The sequence below is a fragment of the Sarcophilus harrisii genome, chromosome 1 (assembly GCF_902635505.1).
Source record: "Sarcophilus harrisii chromosome 1, mSarHar1.11, whole genome shotgun sequence".
NCBI lineage: Eukaryota > Metazoa > Chordata > Mammalia > Dasyuromorphia > Dasyuridae > Sarcophilus > Sarcophilus harrisii.
Genome location: NC_045426.1, coordinates 514,251,329 through 514,262,360, shown reverse-complemented (window position 1 = coordinate 514,262,360; position 11,032 = coordinate 514,251,329). Strand labels below are relative to the sequence as shown.

Here is an 11,032-nt window from a genome sequence, read left to right as displayed (position 1 = left end):
GTTTTCAATGTTTACTTTCCTCTTGTCTACTCTGTCATCTCTGGAAAGTGTGCAAGTATTGAGGCAGTAAAGTGATAAAATAGGAAAGGACTAGATATACCCATGAATGTTGACCTATTTGATGATAAAGGGATGTTATTGATCATGTTTCTTCCTCATGGCAGAGTATTACCTGGCTTACTTCCACATAACTCCTACACCACTTCTTGTTTTTGATCTTTCCATTTATTAATCTCTCTCTTTAGTTTGCTGTATATAACAGCTATTTTTTATTCATGCAATTGTTCTTCCTTCATTTTTAAGAGGAATAATTACATCACAGGTTAGTGTTTCAATTTGTGTAGAAATTAGATTTTAGTGAGGTAAAGTTGCATGAACTCATCAGTCTCATTCCTTCTTCCAAAATCTAGCAAAGACAAAAGTAGAGAGGATTCCTAGAGAGCAGTGGATGATCTTAGAGTCTGACCAAATTTTAAGCACTTTAAAATGCCTGCTTCAGATACCGAGATGCATTTTGGAATAAATTATTCTTATCCACCAATTCACCAGAGAAAGTTTGTCTTTACATGTTTGGGTGAGACATTTTCTAGGTTTGACGGCTGTCAGTTACCCTAAAATTGCTTTAGCCTGTCTGGCAACATGACTATACTGGGGTGTGGTTGCTGCTCATGCTACAGGTTTTTTTTTTTTTTTTTAATAGCTTTTTATTTACAAGTTATATGTATGGGTAATTTTACAACATTGACAATTGCCAAACCTTTTGTTCAAATTTTTCCCCTCCTTCCCCCCACCCCCTTCCCTAGATGGCAGGATGACCAGTACATGATAAATATATTAAAATATAAATTATATACACAATAAGTATACATGACCAAACCGTTATTTTGCTGTACAAAAAGAATCAGACTCTGAAATATTGTACAATTAGCCTGTAAAGGAAATCCAAAATGCAGGCAGGGATTGGGAATTCAATGTAATGGTTCTTAGTCATCTCCCAGAGTTGTTTCACTGGCTGTAGCTGGTTCAGTTCATTACTGCTCCATTGGTACTAATTTGGTTCATCTCATTGCTGAAGTTGGCCAGGTCCATCAGAATTGATCATCATATAATATTGTTGTTGAAGTATATAACGATCTCCTGGCCCTGCTCATTTCACTCAGCATCAGTTCATGTAAGTCTCTCCAGGCCTTTCTGAAATCATCCTGTTGGTCATTTCTTACTGAACAATAATATTCCATAATATTCACATACCACAATTTATTCAGCCATTCTCCAATTGATGGGCATCTACTCAGTTTCCAGTTTCTGGCCACTACAAAGAGGGCTGACACAAACATTCGTGCAACATACAGATCCCTTTCCCTTCTTTATGATCTTTTTGGGATATAAGCCCAATAGTAACACTGCCGAATCAAAGGGTATGCACCGTTTGATAACTATAAAGAGCATACATGCTACAAGTTTTTAAAGGAATAGGTAGCACTGTTTCCCTAGAAAGAGGTAATTTCACTGGGTTCATGGATTGTTTAGTTTTCATTTTGGATCCCAATGACTATTCCAAGAATTTATATTTTCTATATATTTAATAATTGGTTGTGGAATTGAAATATGAACAAAGATAACATGTTAATAGATAGTAACATATAGGTCTAAAATCATGTTCAAAAACTCAATTTTAAAAATATAGGATAAGAGAGTCATGATTAAACATTTATAATATTTTAGTTCATTAAATATTAGTGGATATGTTAACTGACATATATTCATTTTTATTGAACTCTATTCAGGTAAATTTATTCTACCATATTACATTTGGAAGAAAGATAAACAGTTCAAATCCAGACTTAGCCATTTATTAACAGTGTAATATTGTGAGCAAATCACATAAGTTGTCTCAGCCTCTGTTCCTTCATATATACAATAGAGAAAATGATAGCACTTACTTTCTAGGATTACTATGAAGATAAAATGAGATAATATTTGTAAAGATCTTTGTGAGCTTTTAAAACATTGTAAATGTTATTATAATAATGAGAATTGTTGTTGGCCAAAAAAATAATTTGTGGAACAATTTGGCTTCCATTTAATACTGAAGGTATCTAAAATTATCTCTCAAAGACTTCAGGTGAAGAAACAATGAAATTATGAAATGATTAATGGCAAGTAAGTGGATAACATTCAGTCTAAAAGATATAGCTGCTTCAAGCTTTATTTAGAAAAATTAAGAAAATTTCCATCTAAGAAGTACGTTGAACAAATCAAAGTCATAAAATTACTGTATTTTATAGAATTAATCAAGAAACATTACTTTGATGATTCATTAAGGTCTAATGACTACCCAAAAGCTTAAAAAGAACACAAGAATAAAGTTAAATAATTATAATCCAGAACCTATAATATAGAATTATATGTAATTATGGTGTAAAGAAGCTAGCAGTATGATACTTAGAGAATTTTTTATTGTTGAAAGACACCTCAAATTTCATCTCCATTCTTAGAAAAGACTCCTAGAGTCTTTCCAGAATGGAATTTGCTCGTTTCAGTTATAAAAGACTGATATGAGTTTTTTTTTTTTCATTTTTTCCCTGGATAAATGAATTAAATTTTTAAGATTTCCTTTATGGTCTTATTTTAAAATAGTACTTTGAGTAGAAGGTCTGAAAAAAACAAACTTTTCAGACCTAAAACAATTTTGATTTCATGATTATACAACATTGTGACATGATAGTTGTCCCATAAATACCAAGGACTCATATATCAAAAAGCTTTGTTGTGTAATGTCCTATTAAATAATGAAACTACATCTGCATATGTGAAGAAGCCTACAATTTAAATTTTACTTCAATGTCAATTTAAGTATCCTTCCCACACCGAGTTTATGGTTTGTACAAATTATACCATCGATGTATTGACTAGTATAATGGTAATATTGTGTCATTATTTCCTAATGTCAATCATATTTCTTGAATACACAGTAAAGAAAGTCAAAATAAATATTTGCATTTATAATGGCTAAAATGTTTTAGAGATATACAGTTGTTATCTTCTTGTAATGAAGAATAGATGTAAAGGATCCTTAGACACACTTTATACTTAGGTGCAGATTTGGCTTTCCCTAAATTTATGTAAAATGTAACTGTTCACAAATCAATTTTTTAAATTGTAATTTACCCTGTGTTCACAACTTCAAAGAAGGACAATTATCAAGGAAGACGAGAAATTTCAGTTTCTCTAACTTAACATTAATTATATTCAGCAAATTAAGCAAAAATTTCAGAACATCCTTAAAAATTAAAGTTGGTATTACTTGATATGAAAATGGGAGCATGAGACATGGAAAGAATAACTAGAATCAGAAAATTGTTTTTCATGTTTCCTTTTCTCTGTGATTTTATAAACATTATTGACTGTGTTTCAAATATCTCCGCCAGTCAATAAACATTTGTTAAATAATTTATGTATCAGGTACCACACTAAATGCTGAGAATTTTTTTTAAAAGGGCCAAAAATAGTTCTAGCTCTCAAGGAACTGATGAACCAAAGTGATAAAAGGGCAGACAGATTCAAACAACTGCATATAAACAAGAATTATATAGGATGAACTGTCTATAATCAAGAGATGAAAGAATAATAAGGGCATGGTTTCCAGTAGAAAATGGAATTTTAGCTAGCACTTAGAAATCAAAAGGCAAGGATGAGTATGAGAGCATCCCAAACATGGGGAAGAGCAAGGTAAACATATTTGAAGTCAAGAAATTGAATGTCTTTTTTTGAGGAGCAGAAAAGAGGTAAGTGTCACTGATTTAGAGAGTATATATTAAGGTGTAGGATGGAAGAAGAATAAAAGGTAGGAACTGGTTATGGCAGAATTTTTTAAATGTACAATTCATGGAAATTTTAATTCATGGAGGGAACTCATTGTAAAGAATATTTTCTTTGAAAAAAAAAAAAGTAAAATAAGAGCTAAATACTCCTGCCTTTTCTTCATCAGCTATTACTATTATCTGAGTTACTATGAGTATTAGTCGTTTTCATCCATTTCTATCATTTGTTCCATAGAAACTTTTGTTTAGAATTTCATTATTACCATATCTCTTTGTCTTTGAAGAATTTAAAACTATGGAATCTTAAGTTTATTTTCTTTAAATTATTTGAAATCCAGAGTGGATGTCAGAATAGCCGTGGCCTAACTGTACTCTATTATAAATTTTAAAATAGATGTCTCATTTCTCCCCCAAAATTCCCCAAGCAAGCAATTCATTAACTTTGGTCAGAATTGGGACCCTAAACAAAAACAACTATCCCCCATCTGTTCTTCTTTTGAAAAATCAAAATTGTCACTAGGTCAAGAAGGAATCAAGATTTCTGCTTTTGGCAGAAATAGTGGAAAGGAAATGATGAATTTTAAATCTAATGAGATAATAACAATTGTAGGAAAGGAAGAAGTGAGGTAGAAATATACATATATATATATATATATATATATATATATGAATAAATTCATTAATCAACTTCAAAGTATCTTAGATTTTTGAACATTGCATGGAAGCCATTGTTACCAAAGAAAATACATTTAATAGACAGCTAAAAGAATCAGCCATGCTCTTTAGCTACACACACACACACACACACACACATGCATATGTGGACACATGTGCATAAATACATAAACAAAAAGTACATGGATATAAATATGTGCCCACTGCATACATGTATATTGTGGATATTCATGAATTTATTTACATTCATGTATACATGTATATTCATGCATGTATGTTTATATGTAGGTATACACATGCATTCATTGCTGCAACAATATTGCGCCAAAGAAGAACTTCTCAATAAAAGAAAAAAGGTTTCCAGACCCCATAATAAGAGAAAGTATGACTGTCTTTGTCAAACATGTATCCTCCATGTGTTTTACTCTCATTTTACTCTAAGAATAAGCCTATTCTTTCCATGGATGATTTACATACTTATGGGAGGAAAAATCTTGAAATTTGGAGGTTGTGTTATATTTATATTATTCTTATTAACCACCCTACTCAGAAAATAATGATACTAAAACATGACAGAGAAATTAAAGAAATAAATATTGGTCTAGGAGTGAGTCATATATAGAAATCAGATTATTCAGGAGAAAGAGAAAAATCTGTCATATTAGAGTTCAAAGGGGAAAAAAAAATTAAGTCCAAAGGCAAAAAATTTAGAGAAAATCTATTTCATTTATTTAGCTAAGAGAAAGAAGAATCATCTGACATGTAAAAAATAACCAAAAAGGAGAAAGAAGAATCCTGAGAAAACCCTGTTTCATCAAAGAAAGGCAAGACTTTTTAGAGGTCAACAAACTTCCTTTAGATATTTGGCACAATTTTGTAATATTCATTGTCCCCTATCTATTTTGTTGGTATTGTATTATAATAATATCAGTGCATTATTATTCTAAGCAAAATAAAATTTGAAAAACAAAATGTGATTCCAAAAAATCAGGTAGTAGGATACAAAATAATAAAAATAAAAAAAACAAATTATTGCTCTATTTTCTCCTGTCGTATTATATAGTTACTCATCCTTTCAACATCAGATATAACTTACCAGTTTATGCTTATATTCCATCACTGAGCTTTATAAATACTCTACATAACAATGTATATAATGAATAACAATGCATATAATGAATTTATCTAATAAATATATTCCATACTATTATATGGGGAATTAAAGTTCTACCTTCTATGTTTCAGACATGCTGCTTAATGATATAAAGAAAGGGGGGAAAATAATACTTGCCCTGAATGAGTTTACTATGCTAATAAAGGAGACAATATACAAAAAAGAAAAGCATACACAACTGTATAATCAAGATATATTCTAGATTAATTGAATTAATTGTTGGGCAGGATATCAAGAGGATTCTCATTAATGTATAAATTGAAGTAGATGACATCTAAAATCCCTTTCTATTCTGAAATTCTACAAAAGCACATGATAACCTCAATCTGCCACTGTTTTGGATTAGGTTAAAATGGTTACATCTAACAGAATGTAAAATTCATAGCAAGAAAAATTTATGTCTATCACAATTCCATTACTTCCTTTCAATTTTCTTCCCCTTCTGGGTTGAGTGAGATACTGCCTTCCTGATATAAGTATATACCACCAATGCAACTCTCACAGAACTTTGCTGTTTCTTTCAGCATAGTTGCATCTAAGACATTTATTAATATTAATAATATCCCACCTGAGGAATGTTTAAATTGGGGGATATTCACATTGATTAGATCATTCTGGAGGAATGAAGTATCTTTCAGATACAATGGAATGCATTTCTCATGTTGGCATATAGAGTTAATGTTAGAAAGTAGGATGGATATTTTTGGGAGAAAAGTCTTTTTTGGGAGGAAACTATACTATATAAATAGCCACTTCTTCAGTTGACTCCTAAACAAATCTTCTGGGTTACTTTATTTATTGAATACTCAATTACTAAAATGAATATTCAAGATCATCTTGAGTTAAATTATATAAACATTATTTAGTTATGTTGTTTGACAACAGGAGTAATGTGCATAAATTAGGAAATATCATTTTTACCTTTTTTGTCTCTTCAGGTATTAGCACAATACTTGGTATGTAGCATTTTGCTTCATATATGCTTATTGATTTATTAATTCTTTTGGAAAGCAGATAATATGATTAAGGAGAAATGCCAATGAACATAATATATTTCTGTCCATTGATTTTGTTGTTTTAATAAGCAATTTTTCTCTTTACCATAATTACCCACTAATGCTACTTCTTCCATACTAAAAATATCCTATTTAAAACTTTAATATTGCACATAAATCAAAACTATATTTTATGAACATTTTACTTTAGTTTTTATTTCATTATATAGTTTCCTTGAATTATGCTTCTCAGAATAATTTTCATCAACTAAAGAAAAAATCACATGATTTTCTAGGAAAAAATAAATCATACATTCATGGAATGGTAAGAACTGACTAGGGTCAAAATATTGAAAAGAAATACCACAGTGGAAGGAACTTTGTTTTAATTATCTGTTATCCATTCAAAATATGGTTGGAAAAAGGAATCATGGGTTCGTAGACTGCAAAAGTATGGTTAGTCCAATCTGTAAATAACCGGGATTCCCCTCCATATCATCTCCATGCTCATCCAGTCTATGCTTTAAGATTTCTAATAAAGGTTATCCATTTGCTTCCTGAGGCAAACATTATTTTTTTTTTACATTGAACCAAAATCTGCTTCTCTCCCATTGTCATTCCACACTGCTAGTTATTACTTGTGGTTGAAAAGTAAAACAAGTGTGATTTTTCTACATGGTTACTTTATTTGAAAATAGCTCATATTAACTCATAAGTTATTTTTCCTAATGTTAAAAAATCTCAATTCTTTCAAACTTGCTTCACATGGTCCCTAAGTATCCTGGTTTTTGTTTGTTTCATTTTGTTTTTCAGGTTCTTGAGCATTCTGTTCACAATCTTCTGGGCATTAAATGCTTATTAAGTGCCTAATATGCACTTTTCTATTCTGGCCAAAGAAAATTACTTAAGGTTTTTGTTTTCAATATTTTGGGGCATTCTGCTTCTTGGTTATAGTCTAAGATTGCTTTTCGTTTTTAATTGAATATTGAACTGTTGTCTTACACTGAGAAGTCCACAGCACTTCTGGTCTTTTTGTCATAAATTGCTCTCTAATTATCAAGAGTCATATCATAAATATGAATTTTTATTTTTATTTAATCAAACTGTGTAAGTTGGAGTACACAGCCAAGGTCAGACTACATCAAAAGTATCTGTGTTCTATTTAGGAAAAGATATTGAAAAGATGAAGAACATTATGAGTCAGACAATACAGTAAGAATTCTTAAGGTCATGTTCCCTGAGAATCTAGAAAAGAGCCAAATATGCTTAATTTCACAAGCTATGACTTGGAAGAGATACTTTTTCTGCTTTAGTACACAGGGAGGAGTTCTTCCATATAAATATCAACAAGTGGAAGTTGCAAAGAGGCAAGATTTAAGATTAAGATTAAAACAAATAAAAATGTATAATCTTTAAAGTTGTGCAAGAATGAAGTGGGCTGTATCCAGAGGTAGTGCCTTTAATCCTATTGAAAGGTTTCAAAGGCCAGATGGCCACTTACTGCTAAGTTTTAAAAGGGATCCTTAATCAGTTATGTATTGAATTGAATGATTATGTAGGTACATTCTAACCTTCAAATTCTGTGATTTGTACTTGGTGAGTTGTTTTTAACATTGTGAAATTTTACTAAATATAATTGATCAATGATTTAGTTTAACATCTCTTTTGGATCTTAACTATTATTCATTTTGTTAACTGTCCTTTTATTCCATCTGAAGGTACTTTAAGCATATACCCTACAGTCTCATCCAAATCATCTGTCTTGGTCCTATCCAATCCTATCCAATTTAGAATAAGGTAAAAATAATAATTTAATAGCTGACATTTACATAGTGTGTTATAGTATGCAAAAACAATTTCCTACCTACCTAAGAGGTAGGAAGTGGGAATATAATTTTCCACATTTTAAAGAAAATGAAATGGAGAGTAAGAGGTTAGACTTGCTTAAGGTCACAGAGCAACTCAATGTTTGAGATGAGTTTTCTTTTTAAAATATGTGTGGAGAATTGTATTATTTTATATTGTTCTTAAGAGTGTCCTTAAATTCCTTCATGTCCTCAGCTTGCTTTGAGATATATTTGTCAGTAACATTAAACTTGTTGCTTTGCTGTCAAACAAGTGGCAATGCACAATGTAATAGATAGATGAATAGAGAAGTTCCCTTAGACGTTTGGAAAAAAGCTGGTATTAGGGGAACCATCTGGCATGATACAGTGTATGATACTTTTCAGTTTTATTATTTCATTGATGGAATACTTATATTTATTTTCAAAGTTTGTATTTCATGTTATTTTTTTTCTGACCAAGGAATATCATCTATCATCCAGACAAAGGAAAAGAATTTGAAGCTTTGATAAAGTGTAGTCAACATAATAAAGTATTCAATTATTTCAAGGATTTCTTGTATTTTTAATGATGAGAGATTAGAAAAGAATAAAACATTATATAAAGGGATATTCATTAAAATAGTTGAAAACACCTGTCCTCAGTTTTGTTTTTCTCTCAAATTTCTAGAAGTGGGGCTTTATTAAGAAAAAAGGTTTTATAGTGATTCATGAATAGAAGTTGATATACCTTTATAAGAATAGCTTTATTAACTTGGTTAAATTATAGACCCACATGTCATTTTTAAAAATTTGCCATTATTCATGTTCTCTATATGCCCAAGATCACAGTGGCACTTTATATCTACCAGCATAAATCAGAAAAATGAAAAAAAGAAATGTTATGTGAAACATCTTTTCTTAAAATATTATGCCTTTTAGGACATATGGTTAGGTTTAAGACATTTTTTTAAATATATGTTTAATTTGATGATGATTCATACTACTGGAGAAACTGTATAATGATTTGGAACTTAAAACAATTTAGCTCACTATGAAGGGAAAATTGAGACTACAGAGGGGCCCTCACTACCTAATAAATTTCTTACATCAGACTTTATATATAATATCCTCCACACTAATGATATATATAGAATCCCATAATCAGCATTGGCTGGGTCCCCAATGGCTATTCTGTATGATCTGTACTTCAACCACAATGCCTTCTAAAACACACTCAGCAAGGATTCATTTAGACCACCAATAAGGAGGAACCTCAAGGCAAGCTCATTGAGTAGTTTCAATTGCTAAGAAATTTTGACTATCAAATTTAAAACTTGACTCTTCTCAAATTCCAGTTAAGCAATTTTTATCTCACTAGTGCCAAAAATACAAGACCCAATCCCTTTTGCACAGAACATTCCTTCAAATATTTCAAAAGCATTTATTGCTTACTATACACCAGGTACTGTATTGCCATTATGTCCACCCTCACTCTTCTGAAGTCTCTGATTACTTTCCACTAATATTCTGATCATAAGAACTTGAAGTCTTTCAACTTCCAAATATTCCTTGAGATTCTTAAAATGTGGCACATGTTTTATGACAAGGAAAGATAACAAAAGAATTATTCTTTACTATACTTCAGGTTCCATTCCACCAAAATTTCCAGTTATTTTTTTGAACTCTTTTTAGTTATATCTTATAAAGTACAGGATAGCTCCATGGAGGGCCTCAGAATCAGCCAGAGTCAGGATAAATCTAAGTCCTTGGTGTTTAGGGAGAGAAGTCAAGGAGGCAGGCAAGCTGCCATGCGGCTTGCCAAAGATGTATCCTGAATTCTGAAGCTAGGAGTATTCAGCCTCTCTCCTCCTCATCCTGCTGCCAAATGACTCTGTCTTCCCTCTCCCAGCCTTCCAATCCTTGCCTAAGATTATCTCAACACCAACCATTCAGCAAACACCAATGGTGAGGAGAGTCATCACATCACCATCTCATCTAAATATGTATATACAGCCATTATCTCACATCAAATAAGTAATTAGCCTTAAGTGCTTGGTTGTCTAATTCAAGCATACCTTTTTAGAGTTTCACTCCTCTAAATTTCCTGCTTTCTTTTGTTTTAAAACACAGATGGTCATGCCCTCCCTGACTTCTCAAGGAGGTGAGAACCCCAAAAGACAGCTGATCAAGCCCTCCCTAACTTCTCAGAAAAAGGGATGAACACATCAAAAAGGAGGTGATCACACTCCCCCTGACTTCTCAGGAAGAGAGATGAAAAGCACCAAAGGGAAGTAAGGAGTCAAATCAGATATTGTTAGTGTATTTCTGGGTTGAAGGGTCTTATTAGAAACAGGTATACACAAACCCATCAGCATGGGCACATGGCAATAAAGCACATGCTAGCAGTGATGACTCTCTCTCCAGCTAGCACAAGCTCAAATAACAAACATGAATTGTACATGTAAATAGTGATATAACAAACAATATGAATCAACATGGCATTGTAAAAGATTTCCAAAAGCCCTAGAAGGAGGGTAT

At 31.5% G+C, this 11,032-nt stretch overlaps 1 long non-coding RNA gene across 1 annotated transcript; it reads left to right on the top strand.

Moving 5' to 3' along the window:
• Positions 1-1,378: 1,378 nt before the first annotated feature.
• On the top strand, positions 1,379-10,653 carry LOC116420618. The gene is made up of 3 exons (XR_004230989.1): positions 1,379-6,629; positions 8,387-8,465; positions 10,625-10,653. It is a non-coding gene; the product is annotated as an uncharacterized LOC116420618 (long non-coding RNA).
• Positions 10,654-11,032: the final 379 nt, after the last annotated feature.